This window comes from Mytilus californianus, unplaced genomic scaffold (assembly GCF_021869535.1).
Source record: "Mytilus californianus isolate M0D057914Y unplaced genomic scaffold, xbMytCali1.0.p SCAF_9, whole genome shotgun sequence".
NCBI lineage: Eukaryota > Metazoa > Mollusca > Bivalvia > Mytilida > Mytilidae > Mytilus > Mytilus californianus.
In genome coordinates this window covers 26826857-26843796 of record NW_026262745.1, presented here as the reverse complement: position 1 = coordinate 26843796, position 16940 = coordinate 26826857, and the positions used below count along the sequence as shown (strand labels likewise).

Sequence of the window (16940 nt, the reverse complement as noted above, 5' to 3'; positions counted from 1 at the left end):
CTTGAAAATGAGATATTTTTGATTAAACTATGCTTCAAAATATTTTTAAAATGTTGATTTATATGTTTTTATTATACTTATTACTACACTGTACTTTTTTTCTTACATTTGTATAAGTATTTTCATATCAGATGTCTGGTAACTTATATAAAAGCTATTATCTAGAGCTCTGTAAATTAAAAAAAATGTAAATATAGTACTAAAATATACTTTTAATGAGTGGAAGAAATTGTGGGGTACAGAATACATTTCGTAAATTATCAAAATACAAGTTACCTGTTTAAAAGCATGTCTGGTATTTTTACAGTACTTTTTAAATGAATTTAATAAATTATTTGTATTTTAAATTGAGAATTTCTTCAGTTTCCATGATTGGAAAAATAATGTGAGATGCCTTAGAACATTCTGGTGACTTGTACATTTTATAATGTACAATGGAAAGGACATTTCATTACTTAGATAAAATGGATTCAGTGGACTGATTAGCATAAAAAATTATGATGGAAAACCTTTGAAAGCAGCCAGGATAGCAGCTCCAAGGAAGATGGTCAAATAAATCATTCAACCAAGTCTGAGGCTTTACCAAGAAATCAAGAAGGCAAGTTTATTTAAGCCAAATATTTAAGTCTCCCAAACGAAGTTTGGGAAGACTTATTGTTTTTGCTCAGTTCTTATTATTATTATTATTCTTCTTCTTCCTCTTCCTCTTCCTCTTCCGCCACTTTTAAATTTGAACTTGTCCGCACCCGTTCTCCAAAACCGCTTGTCAGATTAACTTAGGGTTTCACAATATGTTAGACTAACATGTCTAGTGGTGCAATCAGGGTTTTGTTTGTGCAATGGGGTTTATAAAGGGGTACTTTGAGGGGCAAAAAGAAAAGAGGGTTTTACTATAGAACCCTATGGGATTTTATTTTTTTAAATTTTCAAATGATTATAAATTGAAAACCGTTTGTGATAGACACAATCTTTTTAATTGAAAATGTTCTAAATGATAAAACCCATTAAATGAAATACAGGGTTACTCCCCAGGGGTCATCCCCACCCCCTGCCATTTAAGAAAGTTCTAATACCTTGTAAGTGGTCAAGATCCCCACCCCTAAACCATATATATTCTGGTTTGTCATGCTAAGATGGTTTGAATGATATACAGGGTTAGTCCCCAGGGGTCATCCCTACCCCCTGCCATTTATGAAAGTTCTAATATCTTGAAAATGGTCGAGATCCCCACCCCTAAACCATATATATTCTGGTTTGTCATGCTAAGATGGTTTGAATGATATACAGGGTTAGTCCCCAGGGGTCATCCCGACCCCCTGCCATTTGAGAAAGTTCTAATATCTTGTAAATGGTCGAGATCCCCACTCCTAAACCGTATATATTCTGGTTTGTCATGATAAAGCACATGAAATGAAATACAGGGTTAGACCCCAGGGGTCATCCCCACCCCATGCCATTTAAGAAAGTTCTAATATCTTGTAAGTGGTCAAGATCCCCACCCCTAAACCATATATATTCTGGTTTGTCATGCTAAGATGGTTTGAATGATATACAGGGTTAGTCCCCAGGGGTCATCCCGACCCCCTGCCATTTGAGAAAGTTCTAATATCTTGTAAATGGTCGAGATCCCCACCCCTAAACCATATATATTCTGGTTTGTCATGCTAAGATGGTTTGAATGATATACAGGGTTAGTCCCCAGGGGTCATCCCGACCCCCTGCCATTTGAGAAAGTTCTAATATCTTGTAAATGGTCAAGATCCCCACCCCTAAACCATATATATTCTGGTTTGTCATGCTAAGATGGTTTGAATGATATACAGGGTTAGTCCCCAGGGGTCATCACGACCTCCTGCCATTTGAGAAAGTTCTAATATCTTGTAAATGGTCGAGATCCCCACCCCTAAACCATATATATTCTGGTTTGTCATGATAAAGCATATGAAATGAAATACAGGGTTAGTCCCCAGGGGTCACCCCCACCCCATGCCATTTAAGAAAGTTCTAATATCTTGTAAGTGGTCAAGATCCCCACCCCTAAACCATATATATTCTGGTTTGTCATGCTAAGATGGTTTGAATGATATACAGGGTTAGTCCCCAGGGGTCATCACGACACCCTGCCATTTGAGAAATTCTAATATCATGTAAATGGTCAAGATCCCAACCCCTAAACCATATATATTCTGGTTTGTCATACCAAGATGGTTTGAATGATATACAGGGTTAGTCCCCAGGGGTCATCCCGACCTCCTGCCATTTGAGAAAGTTCTAATATCTTGTAAATGGTTGAGATCCCCACCCCTAAACCATATATATTCCTGTTCATCATGTCTCGAACATTTGAATGACGTATACGGTCAGTCCCCACTGGGTTCCCCCCACCCCCAATGTTCTAATATCTTGTAAATGGTCGAGATCCCCACCCCTAGACCATATATATTCCTGTTCGTCGTTTCTCGAACATTTGAATGATGTATAGGGTCAGTCCCCAGGGGTTCCCCCCACCCCCAATGTTCTAGTATCTTGTAAATGGTCGAGATCCCCACCCCTAAACCATATATATTCTGGTTTGTCATGCCAAGATGATTTGAATGATATACAGGGTTAGTCCCCATGCATCACTAATGCACTAACTTTACTCGACCAAACCAATTTTCACTGGACTTTGTCCAATGTCAGGCGACACTGGGAATTACGAATTATGGGAGCTTCGTTTGGGAGACTTCGTAACAGCATCCTGTTACAATCATTTCTTGTTGTATACATTTTCTAGAAATATTCGCCAAGAGAAATATTCGCCAAGAAGTGCATATTAAGACAACACGCCAGCACCCTTCTGATCTTCTGCATGCAAAACACCATTGATGTATTAATTTTAATAAGTTTTATAATTTAAGTTACCATTTTCTTGAACAAGAGGGGCCTCGGTGGCCAAGTGGTCTAAGTAGTTACTACTGTAATCACTAGCCAGTCAACACTGAGGTTGTGAGTTCGAACCCCGCTCATGCGGGTGCACTCGACTCCAATCTTAATTGACTAGGATTGTCAGTTTTCCTATCGAAGGTCAGTGGTTTTCTCCGGGCACTCCGGCTTCCTCCACCAATAAAAACTGGCCGCCACGAAATAGCCCAAAAGTGGCGTTAAAACACCAAAAATCAATCAATCAATCTTGAACAAGATTTTCGATCAAAATATTTAAAACTTCAAGGGGAGACAAGTACAATTAACAGCAAGATTTGTTCATTCAATGGGATATAACTGTTAAATTTGCACATCACTTTTGTGCAGTTAAATTCCAAACAAAAACCTTTGACTTGTTTTATTTTTATTATGTCAAGTTTTCTGTTTAGTCAGGTTAATAGTTACTCCTTGCTATAGATCAATGACATTTTGTATTTATTTGCATTACTACCAAAATATCGAATTAATTAGCAATGTTGCAAATCATCAGATGTTTTTCATTTTCCGCTGCTAGGCGAGACATCTCTGTCAACAGTTTATCCTACAAACTTGTGTTGATACTGTTGTGTACATTTTGTAAGAAATCAGAACATTATATAGTGACTTTATATTTATAGAGAAATGGATTTGTAAAATATATAATGTGTCTTTTTTAATTCTTATTAGGTTCTTCTGTGATATGTTTTCATGGTGTGGGAATAAGACTTGGTGGTCTAATACAGCTAATACGAAGGTATGTACCAGTATGTTAAATTAGTCCTGTTTTGAAAAAAGAAAAAGTATTTATAATGTATTTGGAAATAGCATGTGCTCTAAGCGTGAAGGTTTGTAGGAGTTTGGTAAGAAGTCTTTGCTTTCTTTAATTGCCTTTAAAGGAGTAAATTTAATTATCTGATTTGATTATGTAAAAGTTTGTTGGGATGCTGGTTTGCTGTTCTCAACTTCTATTACATATTTATAGACTTTTATTTAATTTGCCACTGGACATTTAGCAACCAACAATCAAATGAATCAATCATTCAAAATATGGAATATACATACAGTATATCAAAAATGATCCTTTTAAACAATCTTGAATGACTAATCATTTTATTTTTCAGGTTAGCATCACAGCTTGTCTGTAAAGATTGAAGCTGGGAGTGGGCATTGGAGCTGACTTTTATGGTAAGAACCAATACAAAAAAAAAACAATATGTAAAAAAAGAAATATGTTAGACATCTACCATTGACTTGTTTTTCATCCTTTTCTGCTAATAAAGACTGGTAGTTCAAAAAATATATCAGCAAATCACTTTTAAACAAAGTAAGAGAAAGGTTTTTTGAATCATGATTATAATGACCAGTTACTTATTATTTTGCATTTGATATTGTTTCAATTTTCAGATTTTGACAATTACGTTTAATTCTGTATATTTCTTTTTCAGGTAACTGTGGCTGCATAAAAGGGCTATGTGATTTTACTGTAACAGTAAAGAATGTAATTCAGACTATTTTTGTGTATGTTTGAGAAAATGTTTATAATTTTTACAAAAAGAAAAAAATAATTATGTACAGGTTCTCCATTTTCAACAAGATTGGAAGTTGTAGGTTAATAGGTCTTTGCAATTTCAAAAATTACTTTCTATTTTCTGTTCATACTCATGTCTAGGCAAAACACTTCCAGCAGTTTAAGAATGGAGAATCTAAAAAAAAAGAAAAGAAAAAAAAGAAAAAAAAAGAAAAAGAAAAAAATGTTCAATTATTGAAATGTTTTTTATTTTTGCAAATTGTAATATATTTTTTCACCTTTGTGTCATTTTTAGCTGAGTTTATAACGAAGGGTATATTATTTTAAGAATATTTTACAAGAAGCATAGTTGAAGAATATCTTGATGAAAGTAGATTGATTGATTTTTGGTATTTAACACCACTTTCAGCATGATTTGCTATATCTTGACTGCCAGTTTTTATTTGTGGAGACAGCCTGGTGAAAACATCCCCTTCAACAGAGAAACTGGCAACTATTGACGTTAAACACACCTACAATGTGAGTGTTCAGAGTGTTGACAGGCTAGTGATATAGTAGTTGAACTACTTTGACCATTCAGCCACCATTACTACATCCGCACTAAATATGTTATTGAAATGTATTGAAATTTTGTAATTCAATTATTTTTTTATTTTGATTACCGGTATACTATTTATGTTTTTTTGTTATATATAACAAAGATGTGGAGTTCTAACAGGGTGAAATTTAGGTCAAAGGGAGGTAATTTATTATACTGTGTTTAACTTCAAATACTTGAAATTCCCTCAATGTTAGATTTTTATTTACTTGGATACTCACATTTATGCACTTTTTTACATATCAGATGTTTTCTAGATAATAGAAATTTAGGGTGGGAAAAATTGTGTGTCACTTAAAATAATTACGTGAAATTTTTCAAAAAGTTTATTAATTGAAAGTGCATCTGATATTTTTTATGTATGTTACTTAATTTTCTAAAAACAAATGGACACAACATAGATTGACAATTAGATATTGAGAAGAACCACCTTGTCAGCCAGGATAGCAGCTCTTAGGAAGATGGTCAATTAAATCTTCAACCAAGTCTGACTCTTTACCATGAAAATAGAAAAGGCAAGTTTATTTTAGCCAGATCTTTTAAGATAACAGACCCTTCTGAAATATTGCATTTAAAACACCATTGATGAATTAATTTACCAGTTTAGTATTTAAAGATACAAGATACATGAACAAGATTTTCTATTAAAATATCAATAGTAAATCCTAAAAATAGTCATTAAACTTCAAGAAAAGACCAGTACAATTTAAAACACGATTTTGCATTCAATGGGAGATAACTTTGTAAAATATTCAGATATTTTTTGTGCAGTTAAATTTAAATCTGACGTTTTTTTACTTTTCTATCTTTTATATTGATTTAAAAAAAAAATGATTTTATACAATTGTCTACCTGCAATAAGAAATCAGAACAATATTTAGTAAATTTTAGGTTATCGGTAACATAAATTGATTTACAAAATGTATAATGTGTTGATTATAATTTCATTTCAGGTTCTTTCTGAGACATGTTTTCATGGTGTGGGAATAAGGCTTGGTGGTCTTATACAGCTAATACAAAGGTATGTACCAGTATGTTAGTCCTGTTTTGGAAAACTCAAATGTATTATAAATATTTTATGGAAAAACAAGATTTGAACGCTTAAAATATTTTTTACAGGAATCTACTCTTATTATTATATCAGTAACCAAATAAGAGTAAAGTTTAGGATCTGAATTGTTTACATAAAAATGTGTTGGCTTGTTGGATTGCTGTCTCATCCATATGTTCTTGACATATATAACACATTTTAAGACTATTTCTATTTAATGATTTGCCACTGGACCTTAAGCAACCAACAACCAATCATTCAATCTATTCAATATACATACATAATACCAACAAAGAACCTTTTAAACAGTTTTTATATGCCCGTTTACGGGACATATCATGGTATACCTCTGTCCGTCTGTCCGTCCGTCATCAACATGTCGGACATTAACTCAAAAACCTTGAACCAATTTGCATAAAACTTTGGTGAATTGTTTATATCTATTGACGTGAGCTTCCTTTCGTTTTTTATAAATTTTTGATTTTACGTTTCCGAGTTATGGGGTTTTATTCATTAAAAAAAGGGGGTTTTTCCTGTTTTCGGACAAAACTCAAGACTGCTTTCACCAACTTGCAAGAAATTGTTGTGAATTGTTTATATCTATTGACATGAGCTCCCTTCGATTTTTATAAATTTTAGATTTTACGTTTCCGAGTTACAGGGTTTTATTAATGAATTATCATTTTATATTTCAGGTTAGCATCACAGCTTGTCTGTAAGGATTGAAGCTGGGAGTGGGCATTAGAGCTGACTTTTATGGTTAGAATCAATACATAGATTTATGAACTTTTCATCCAAGAGCATTTTAAAGCCCAAGATTTTTGTTAGGCACAGATGTAAATCTTACATATTAATGTCTTCTTTACTTATAGTTGAATAAACAATTTAGAAGGAGATATAAAGATATATAAGGGAAGTCAAAAAGTATAATGTATAATGCGAAATCTTGTGATTTCAGTTTTTTTGTTATCTATAGTTGTCCCCATATATGAAAATATGTATGTGGTATGTATGCCAATGAGACAGCCATCAACCAGAGACCAAATGATGTGGATGCAACTAAATATCACCCTATGCCTTCAACAATGAGCAAAACCTATATTGTATAGTTAGCTATAAAGGTTCAACATGACTAAATGTTAAAAAATTCAATCAAGTATGTTAATAGCCTGATATACTATATATAGCAATAAAACAATGTTAAAAAGATATTTGTCAAAACATCAGCCAATGACTTGTTTTTCATCCTTTTATTGCTAAGAAATACTGGTACTTTAAAATTTATGTCAACAAATCACTTTATAACAAAGAAAAAGAAATGTTCTATACATTATAATTGTAATGCTCAGTTAGAAATAATTGTTTTGCATTAAATATTATTTCAATGTTCATGAGTAATGTATATTTCTTTTTCAGATAACTGTGGCTGCATAAAATGGTTGTGTGATATAACTGCAACAGTAAAGAATGTAATTCAGACTATTTTTGTGTATGCTAGAGAAAATGTTTATAATTTTTTTACAAAAAAAAAAAAAAAAAAAAATATGTAAAGATTCTCCATTTTCAACAAGATTGGAAGTTGTAGGTTAACTTGTATTTGACATTATAAAAATTCTTTCTATTTTCCCTTTATACTCATGTTTAGTCAAAACACTTCCAGCAGTTTAAGAATGGATAATCTAAAAGAAAAAGAAAGAAAAAAGAAAAAAAAATGTTCAATTATTGAAATGTATTTTTTTTTTGCAAATTGTAATGTATATATTTTTGCCATCTTTTTGTTATTTTAGGATTTGAGATACTTTCAAATTTTACAAGTTACTTTATACATGAAGTTAATGCAATTAAATCTGCGGATGTGAATATTCCCACTAAATTTCTTAGCAAAAATTTTAATTATTTTTGTTTTTTTTAGCAACGTTTCAAAATACCTTACAATAGCAAATGCCTCTCTAGTGTAAACTAAAAAGATGAATAATGGTCTGCAGTAAATATATCCCCTTACAACCTTTTCTTTCATGTTAATTTTAATATCTTTAAGATATGTGACAAGGGTGCTCTAATGCAGAGGAATTTACGAAGTTAAGAAGTTAGAAATATATTTTTTGCACTTTTTTTTGTCATTTTTAGCTGATTTTGGTTTGTAACCAAGGTGATATTTTTTAAAGAATAATTTTACAAAAGGCATAGTTGAAGAACATCTTGTTGAAATTGGATTGGTTGATTTTTGGAGTTAAACACCACTTAAACATGATTTACTATAATATTGGCTGTAAATTTTTATTTGTGGAGACAGCCAGAGTGCCTGGTGAAAACATCACCTTCATCAGGGAAACGGGCAAACCCTAGTCAAATTAAGAATGAAGTTACACATTTCATGTGAGGGTTCTCAGTGTTGACAGGCTAGTGATACAGTAGTTGAACTACTTATAGGACCACTCTGCCACCATAAGTCGATCAGTACGAAATATTTTATTGAAATATGTTAGATTTTTGTTATCAATCTATTTTTTAATTTTAATTGTACTATTTTATTTATTTTGTTTAATATAACAAGGATGTGGAGTCCGAACAGGGTGAAATTTGGGTCAAAGGGAGGCAATTTATTATACCCCTGTTTAACTCCACATACTTGAAATTCCCTCAATGTTAGGATTTTCATCTACTTGGATATTCATGTTTGTACATTTTTTTTTAATATCAGATGTATACTAGCTAATATTGACTATTATTTAGAGCTCTGTAATAAAAAAAAATAAATGTAAGCAGAGCTCTAGATAATAAATATGCAGGGTGGGAGAAATCTTGGGTCATTAACAATTGATTTGCTGAAATTTTCAAGAAAGGGGATTTATTGGAAATGCATCTGATATATTTAATGTATAAAACTGTATTTAAAAAAAAAGATGTTAAGATGATGAGGAGAGCCACCTTGTCAGCCGGGAGAGCAGCTCTAAGGGAGATGGTCAATTTAATCTTCACCAAGTCCGAGGCTTTACCATGAAAAATATGTGGTAAGTTTATATATTCCACAAATTTCATGGTAATAATATATATATAGGCATTTAACATTATTTTTTAAGGGTTCTTTTCTATTAGTGTTTGATATTTAGAGTATCTAGTCTTACATTTGTTTTCTGTCTGGTATCGAGTGAGCTGTGTTGGATAGAAACCAACTGTATGCAAGTTATTATCTTGGGTCAGTGTGGGTCGAACAAATTTTTATGCAAAGTCTGTAACTGTTTGAATATTGAATTGATATAGAATCATTTTCATAAAAGCGTGGACAAGACGATTTCTTGGCGCTCTTATGTTATCTATTGACTGGGTCAGATAAGGTGAAAGTTTGTAACATCCACTTGTCACATTGAATGTGTTATAGACATTTAAACTGGGGTCGCCAAAGGTTCTAAATGCCTACATCAAATAGTACGAATTACTAGCAGAGGACTAAACCTTGTGTGTTGATTTAAATGTTGAATAACTATTTTCTTTTTTTCTTCTCTTGTGCCTACATGTACTTTGCTCTTTTATTCTATTTAAATCCCTATTGGAAGGCCTCTGACAGACTGAGTGAGCGTAAAATCACTGTTATCGATAGCCAATGGCAAACAAGTTAAAGGTACTGTAAATTCAGAAATTATTGTGTGCAATTATTAATAAATTTGGTGTATTTGCTGTCTTCTGATTGGTTAAAAGTATTACTTTTATTTTCAATGTCAATTTTTATGGCGACAAGCCCACTCTGACATTGTATATTCATACGCCAACATCCGTGTACGTTATGGTTAATATAAATAATATAAAAAGTTCTTTGAGCCTTATTTTTGATAGAAATTTATTTATAATGAATGGCTATAATTTATTTTGAATTTATTGAACCATAAAATTTATTTTTGACTTCACATTTTATATAATCCGCTTTGCGGATTATTCAATGTGAAGAGTCAAAAATTAATTTTATGGTTCAATAAATTCAAAATAAATAATAACCATTCTTAATTGCGATTTTGTAATTTTAGACTAAAATGCGATTTTAATTTTTGCGATATTGAGAAAAATCCTGTTTAATTCATATAAAAAATTTCAAAATGCTAGTTTAAATTATTGCCAATACAACAATGTTGCATTTTTCGCATTAATAAAAACATTGCAATAGTTTCTGAATTTACAGTAATTGAGTTAGTATTATTACCAACATAAGTATTGGGGTTGTCTACGCTGTTATGAAAATGATTTTAAGAATCATCAAAAGAGAACAAAACCATCCGATTTTGTAATTGAATATTCCAAAATCATTGTCTTATACATATACGTGCACTTGCACAAGGTCAATTTCTATCTCTAGCAGTTTAAAGTTTATATAGTGAAGATGATAATGTATAACAGGTTTTAATAAATGAAACATAGCATTATTTTAATTTGTTAGTCTTCTTAGAGACAGATTGATCTGTAAAACAAGTAATTATATTTTAATTTTTTTTATATTAAGGTTGTTATAATGATGATGTTTTCATGGTGTTGGGAGTAAGACTTGGATGTCTGATATTGTTAACATGTTGGTAGGTAATCAAGCATCTTTTTAGTAATATAATATTTGAAATCAATTTCATAAGGTTCTTTAGTACCAAAAAAATAATTTTACACTGATGAGATACCGGTTGAATTTTTTTGGTAAATATAAAACTGAGTTTATAATTCAGAATACCAAATATTTTTTCCATGATTTTTTGTTATCCTAGTGCAATTTTAAATTAAGTACATGTGTAATAATTTTTTTTAGGAAAGTTTAGTATAACTGACTACTTTTATATTCCAGGTTAGCATCAGGTTTCCATTGGGTTACTTGCTGGGATAAAGCTGTTATAAGGTGAGAACTTATTCATCAACATACAACTTTAATGTGTTTATGTTATAGTGTGATGAATGTCACTAAATAGATTTCAATATATATATTTTTTTTTAATTTACAATTAAAAAAAATCAGTATTCAATCTTTTCGTTTTAAAATAATGTACCCTTTAAAGCAGATACTAGATCTGAAGAAGATATATGAAGGGGAGATAACAATTAAATCGGATATTTTTGATACTATATATTTTTGAGTAATCAATATAAGTAATAAACAAATTGTTTAACATAAACTGATGTCTGTTTCTTTATTCCCGTTAGATTATTTTAAAATTAAGAATCAACAATTGAAATTTAACTTTGTTTCTTTTTCAGTCGAAAGAGTTGCTGTTGCTGCCTTCCTTGTATGGTAAAATCCTCAGACTACAATCCTGCAAACCATTGGATGAACTGTTGCTATCTTTTGTAAAAAAATCAGCAGATATTTGTCTTTTAAGCAGAATGAATTATAAATGCAATTAATTTTTAATGCTTTATTATTCAAAATATTTATTAGGTCTTTCCACCTTTCCGTGGAAAGACCTATTGGTTTTCTTCTGATTATTTTTTTTTTCTTCCGCCTAATTTTTTTCTTGCGGTGTATTTTTGTTTCAAAAGATGTCGCTTAGTTTTTTGGTATATGATATCATACAGTCTATACGCTTTTGAAACTGACCCTGCTTAACCGAACACTTTTCTTTGTAAGAGTTATCTCCCCAAACACTGTTTTTCTTGTTATGAGATCTCCTCCGCAACCGTAAAAGAAAGCGACAAATTTATTTTTCCAAATTGCTCGTTATATCCTCAGGATGTTAGGTTTTATTTAGACCGAAGCTTTACGAAGACTCCATATGAGAGTTATTTCCCCTTTTGTATTTGATATATGTGAAATGTATTTGTAACTGGAAAACCATAAGTGATAGAGGCCTAGGGTCTTTTGATTTGAGGTCCTTGGTCCATAAAAATGAAAATGAGGTCAAGGTCAAAGGTCAAGGTCATGTTAAAAATTTTGATTTTGGCTTGTTATCACTAATTTTCAGAAATCTTGTAAGATATCGACAATTTTTTTTACAGAATTGTTAGTTGCGACATGTCGTAACACGTAAATTTGAGTTGAAAGGGTACAGAGACATTTAATGGGAGTTTTCTCCCATATAATATTCAAAATTACACGTATGGTGATATAACTCATTCATCATATATATTTGAGACCTAGGGTCTTGTTATTTGAAGCCCTTGTTTCATGACCTTGAAATTTGGGTCAGGTCAAAGGTGGATACGACGTTCTATATTTTGACCTTTGCTTTTACCTCGTATATATACATGATAAAGCCATGGGACTTTTTGCATTAGGTTGCAAGCCATTTGACCTTGAAAAAGCCAACCGGAAGTGACCTTTTGTAAACCGGAAGTAGCTATTTATTGTACTAAATTAATGTAAAAGTATATAGAACTATATATTTTTGGAATCAGTGTCAAGTAAACTTTCAAATAATACCGGAAGTGACATTTTTCAATCCGGAAGTAAAAAATTATCTCCCTTATTTATATTTTTTTTGTAAAGAAACCATATATTTTTGGAATCAGCGTACATTAAGCTATCATTTGACGCTTGAATTGACATTTAAAATCTAATTTTAATATTTTTCATATCAAAATAGATCCTTACTGGAGGAAAGACCTTCAATTGTTCTCTGAACAATTGGTTTTTAATTTCATTATTTTTTCTTGCATTCAATTATTGTTTTGTGATTGAAGAAATATAAAAAAAAACTGTGAAATTATTGTTATTTGAGAGGTCCCAAAGGTATGATGTATGGTTTCACAAGATACCCATAAGACTTGCTTCAGTTTACATATATTTTTTAAGTTATGTACACTGGTTAAGAATTATAAGTCTTTTGTGAAATGATTTTTTCTGGTTAGAAACCTATTAAGTAGGACTTTGATGGCCAAACACTAAAAGGGAATAAAACAAATCCCCTATTAAACAATTTAAGTACTGAGTTTTTGGTGCAATATGAACTAGAAATAAAAATGTTTTGACTCTGCATTCTTTACAATCATACAAATTAATGGCTGTCAGTTTTATTTATTGGTTTTGTTTATATATTATAAATGCATTATTCAGCATCTGAGGCCACTCAAGTGAAAATAATTACATAGTTTTTGCAGTGTGTCATATTTTCTCATTTTTGTGTGATTGATTTCTATATTTTTTCTCATTTATGATTATTTATATTTTAATGTTTGATTTTTGAGGCTTGTACTCAGCTTCTAAACAATTACCTCCCCCCTCCACATGTATAACCAGGATCCTGTAAAAGAAGTTTTGATTTTGAAGGATGGATGGATAATTAAAAATGCAAGATTTTTTTAATGTGCTAGTTCATAATGTAAAAGTCTGCACAGGACATCTAACCCTACCTGAACACATTATTCTGACTTCCAGCTGACCAGTCTTTGCTCCTACTCCTAATTGCTGAATGCTTAGCAGGGGAGCATCAAATACCAATTTTCAATTCTTTGATATGACCCAGGGCAGGACCAAATCCCATGCCCATCTGCACTCATGTTGAGCATAAAAAGGTTATTAAAGAAGATTTGTCTGTCTGTCTGTCCATTATCATCTCTCATCCACAGCTTATAAACTATTGGAAAGTTTTCATTTAAACTTTCAGATTATCTTCTGTATCTAATGGCTGTGTGTATTTTATTTTATTATAATGAAATTTTGGGGTTCTCAATTGTAATGAATGGACCTCCTAAGTATTTGAAAAAAAGGGAAAGAAGCTTCTCATACCACCATTTTATCATGTGAAGGATAGGTTGGTTCAAATATATTTGTTTTTAATCATGTTTTTAGTAGTTGGATCTCATTATGACAAAATTTTACTGACTTAAATTCAAAATAAATTTGGGGTTCACACTGATATATATTACAACTGTAGCTTTAATGTAAATTTTCTAAGGCTTTGCTATAACAAGATTTGTGTTTTATCTGGTTTTATCTGATTTTAGTGGTTTTTATGTGATTTATTTGTTTTTACTGTCAAATCTTGTTATACCAAGCCTTAGTATGATTGAGTTTATATATTTTGATTATACATGCAATTCAAAATATAAATTTACATAATGAGATCAGACATTTATTATGCTTTTAACTCTTCTTAGTGGATAAAATAGAAAAATGAATGAACATAAATATTGAAGTGGTCGTTGAAGATTAACCAAATTACAAGATTTATAAATGCAGAATCTTGCTCTAACTAAATCTATGTTCTTATCAGCTGAACCAACCTATCCTTCAATATGAGTAAAAATATTTTATAAATGGAAAAGTCCATTCTTCGATTGGGGAACCTTTGGATGTGAAAAAAATATACACAATGCCAACAGATACTGAAGATTATTTAAAAGTTTAGGCAAAAACAATTCAATCCTTTTAATTGTGATTGGAAGTTGTAGACGGATGAGCAAACAGATGATATACTTGCTGACTATGGCACATTTCCTAAAGGATATGGACTATGGGTATGGGTTTTGCTCATGGTTGAAGGATGTAGGTGACTGATAGTTGTTAAATTCTATGTCATTTGGTCTCTGGTGGAGAGTTGTCTCGTTGGCAATCACATCTCCTCTTTTTATTTTATATGAAATAATTACTTATTACTTCCTGGGCAAAAAGTTCTGGTTCCAAGAAAATAATAAAAAAAATATTTATATCATACATGTATTGTTAAATAACTATCCTACTTTGATATAAAGAATTGACTTTGGTTAGAAATTGGGAGGCATTATAAAGAAACTTTATATACAATATAAGAGCTTGGGGTTATAAATGTTTAATGAAATGCAGTTAACTATTTCCTTGGTGATCTAATAATTTTTGCATGGATCACGATATTAGTTTATTAAATTAACCCAGTAAATAAATTGAGTACACCTCATAAATGAATTTGATTCATGTACTTTTATGCATTTTTTATCTTAGTAGTTACCATTGTATTCCTTGTTATATTTGTAAATGCCTCTTCGTATGTGACAAACTGAGGATTCATATATTTTATGGAATTATATAAATTTATTTTAAGTTTGGTATTTAAAAGTATTGGAAAGCACCAAGTTTAATATTGAGCAAAAAAAAATATTCCTTTAAGACCTAAGGATATTAAGATTTAAGACATGTATCTCAGAACAGAATTGATTTTCTAAATTCTATTTAAACAGCTAGTCTGTGAACTGGTATCAAGAAACTAAAAAGAATCCTCAGCGCTGTCAGTTATTTTGTATAATTGTAATATTTAACCAATGATACCTTACCCATGATGCAGATCCTTTTCCTCCTTTCACTTATAAAGGGACTAAAAACTTATTATTATTACAATTTCTTTGGTATTTGTACACACTTGATGGAGCAGAATGGGTCTGGTTTCATTTGGGTATATTATATTATGATGCATGATAATGATATAAATAAATAGGTAAATAAAAATTTAATTGAGAAAACCTATCTTATATTTTATTTGAGTCTGAATGACAAATAAAGGGGGAAGAGGTTTCTGTGGTCAAGGGTAACACACAGCTGATTTATTGTATGGTATGGACGAAGTTGAAAAAGCGAGACTTGGGCATGCTTTTTCCATAAGCAGCAGCTTCAACAATGTATTTGATTGTGATAAGTTCAAGTTAAAGAAAACAACTAGTGGTAGGTCAATGATATTTGGTATGCAGTTATATAAGCATTGAAACATCTTATTTCTAAGGATATTATTTTGCTTCTCTCCCTCAGTCATAGTCGACTTAAAACTTTTAATTAGTTTATATATGTATAAGTTTGTGATTAGGTCAATTGAAAGGGAACTATAAGTGGTATGTCAATGATATTTGGTATACAGATGTATAAGCATTGACGAATCTCAGTTCCATAGAGATTGTTCAGCTCCAGCCTCAGTCATGGTTTATTGACTGAATGTTTTGCATTATTTACATGTGATTTGTGATTAGATCAGTTTAAGATGAGTGACTAATATCTGATATTTGGTATGCAGTTGTATTGGCATTTGCAAGTCTCATTTTCAAAGAGATTATTTGGTCCTACTTGTTGAAACTTTCACAGTTTAACAAGGAACCAATTGATAAGTCAATGGTGTTGGGTATGCAGTTTTATAAGCATTAGCATTTCCATGGTGTTTTTATTTTGCCCTGAACCGTCAGTCATGGTTCATTGCATAGATAACAAGTTTAAATATTGCAATTTAATTTCAACATTTGCATTATACCACCAAAAAACGCAAGACATATCTCTGTGTCAACAGTTTATATTTCCATCTCTTGGTATCTTTCAACATCATGTTTTGAGTTTTAGATGTCACAGAAACTTCTTTGCTAGTTTAAACTGAGACTACTGTGTTATAGTAGTCTCAGGTTTAAACAAGACTTGACACAAATGATACCTAGGAATAACATGACAGAAATGTTCATTAGACTTGCTGATTACCTGATTGGCTGCCAAGTCTTTAAATAGATCTAGAATTCTAAAATGATCTAGTTTATATAAAGGCTCATCAGATACAAAACACAGGGATACAGATCTATCAGTGGATGCTCCTGATATAAAACTTCATAATCAAGACTGAAGAAGAATGAGTTAATCCATATCTTGTATGCAGTTGCCTTATGGTCTGGTTTAATCTGGCATATGAACATTATCTTGATTCCGTTTTTAAAGGTATGTGTACATTATTTGTTTTCAAATTAATTTGACAGTTTTTATGTGTAATAAGGACAATTAATTCTCTTATGGTTGTTGCCTGTGATCTATTTCTCACATAAAGAGATATATTTTGTATCACATTGCATGGATTGGGATAAGAAAAAGGTTTACGGAAAATTTGTTAATTTGAGTGGCTTATCCTGCACCATTTGCCTAT

At 31.3% G+C, this 16940-nt stretch overlaps 1 long non-coding RNA gene across 1 annotated transcript; it reads left to right on the top strand.

Moving 5' to 3' along the window:
• Nucleotides 1–3595: 3595 nt before the first annotated feature.
• LOC127715852 (uncharacterized) lies at nt 3596–11504 on the top strand. The gene is made up of 6 exons (XR_007988665.1): nt 3596–3697; nt 4065–4128; nt 7537–9131; nt 10610–10679; nt 10937–10987; nt 11344–11504. It is a non-coding gene; the product is annotated as an uncharacterized LOC127715852 (long non-coding RNA).
• The last annotated feature ends 5436 nt before the right edge of the window (nt 11505–16940 follow it).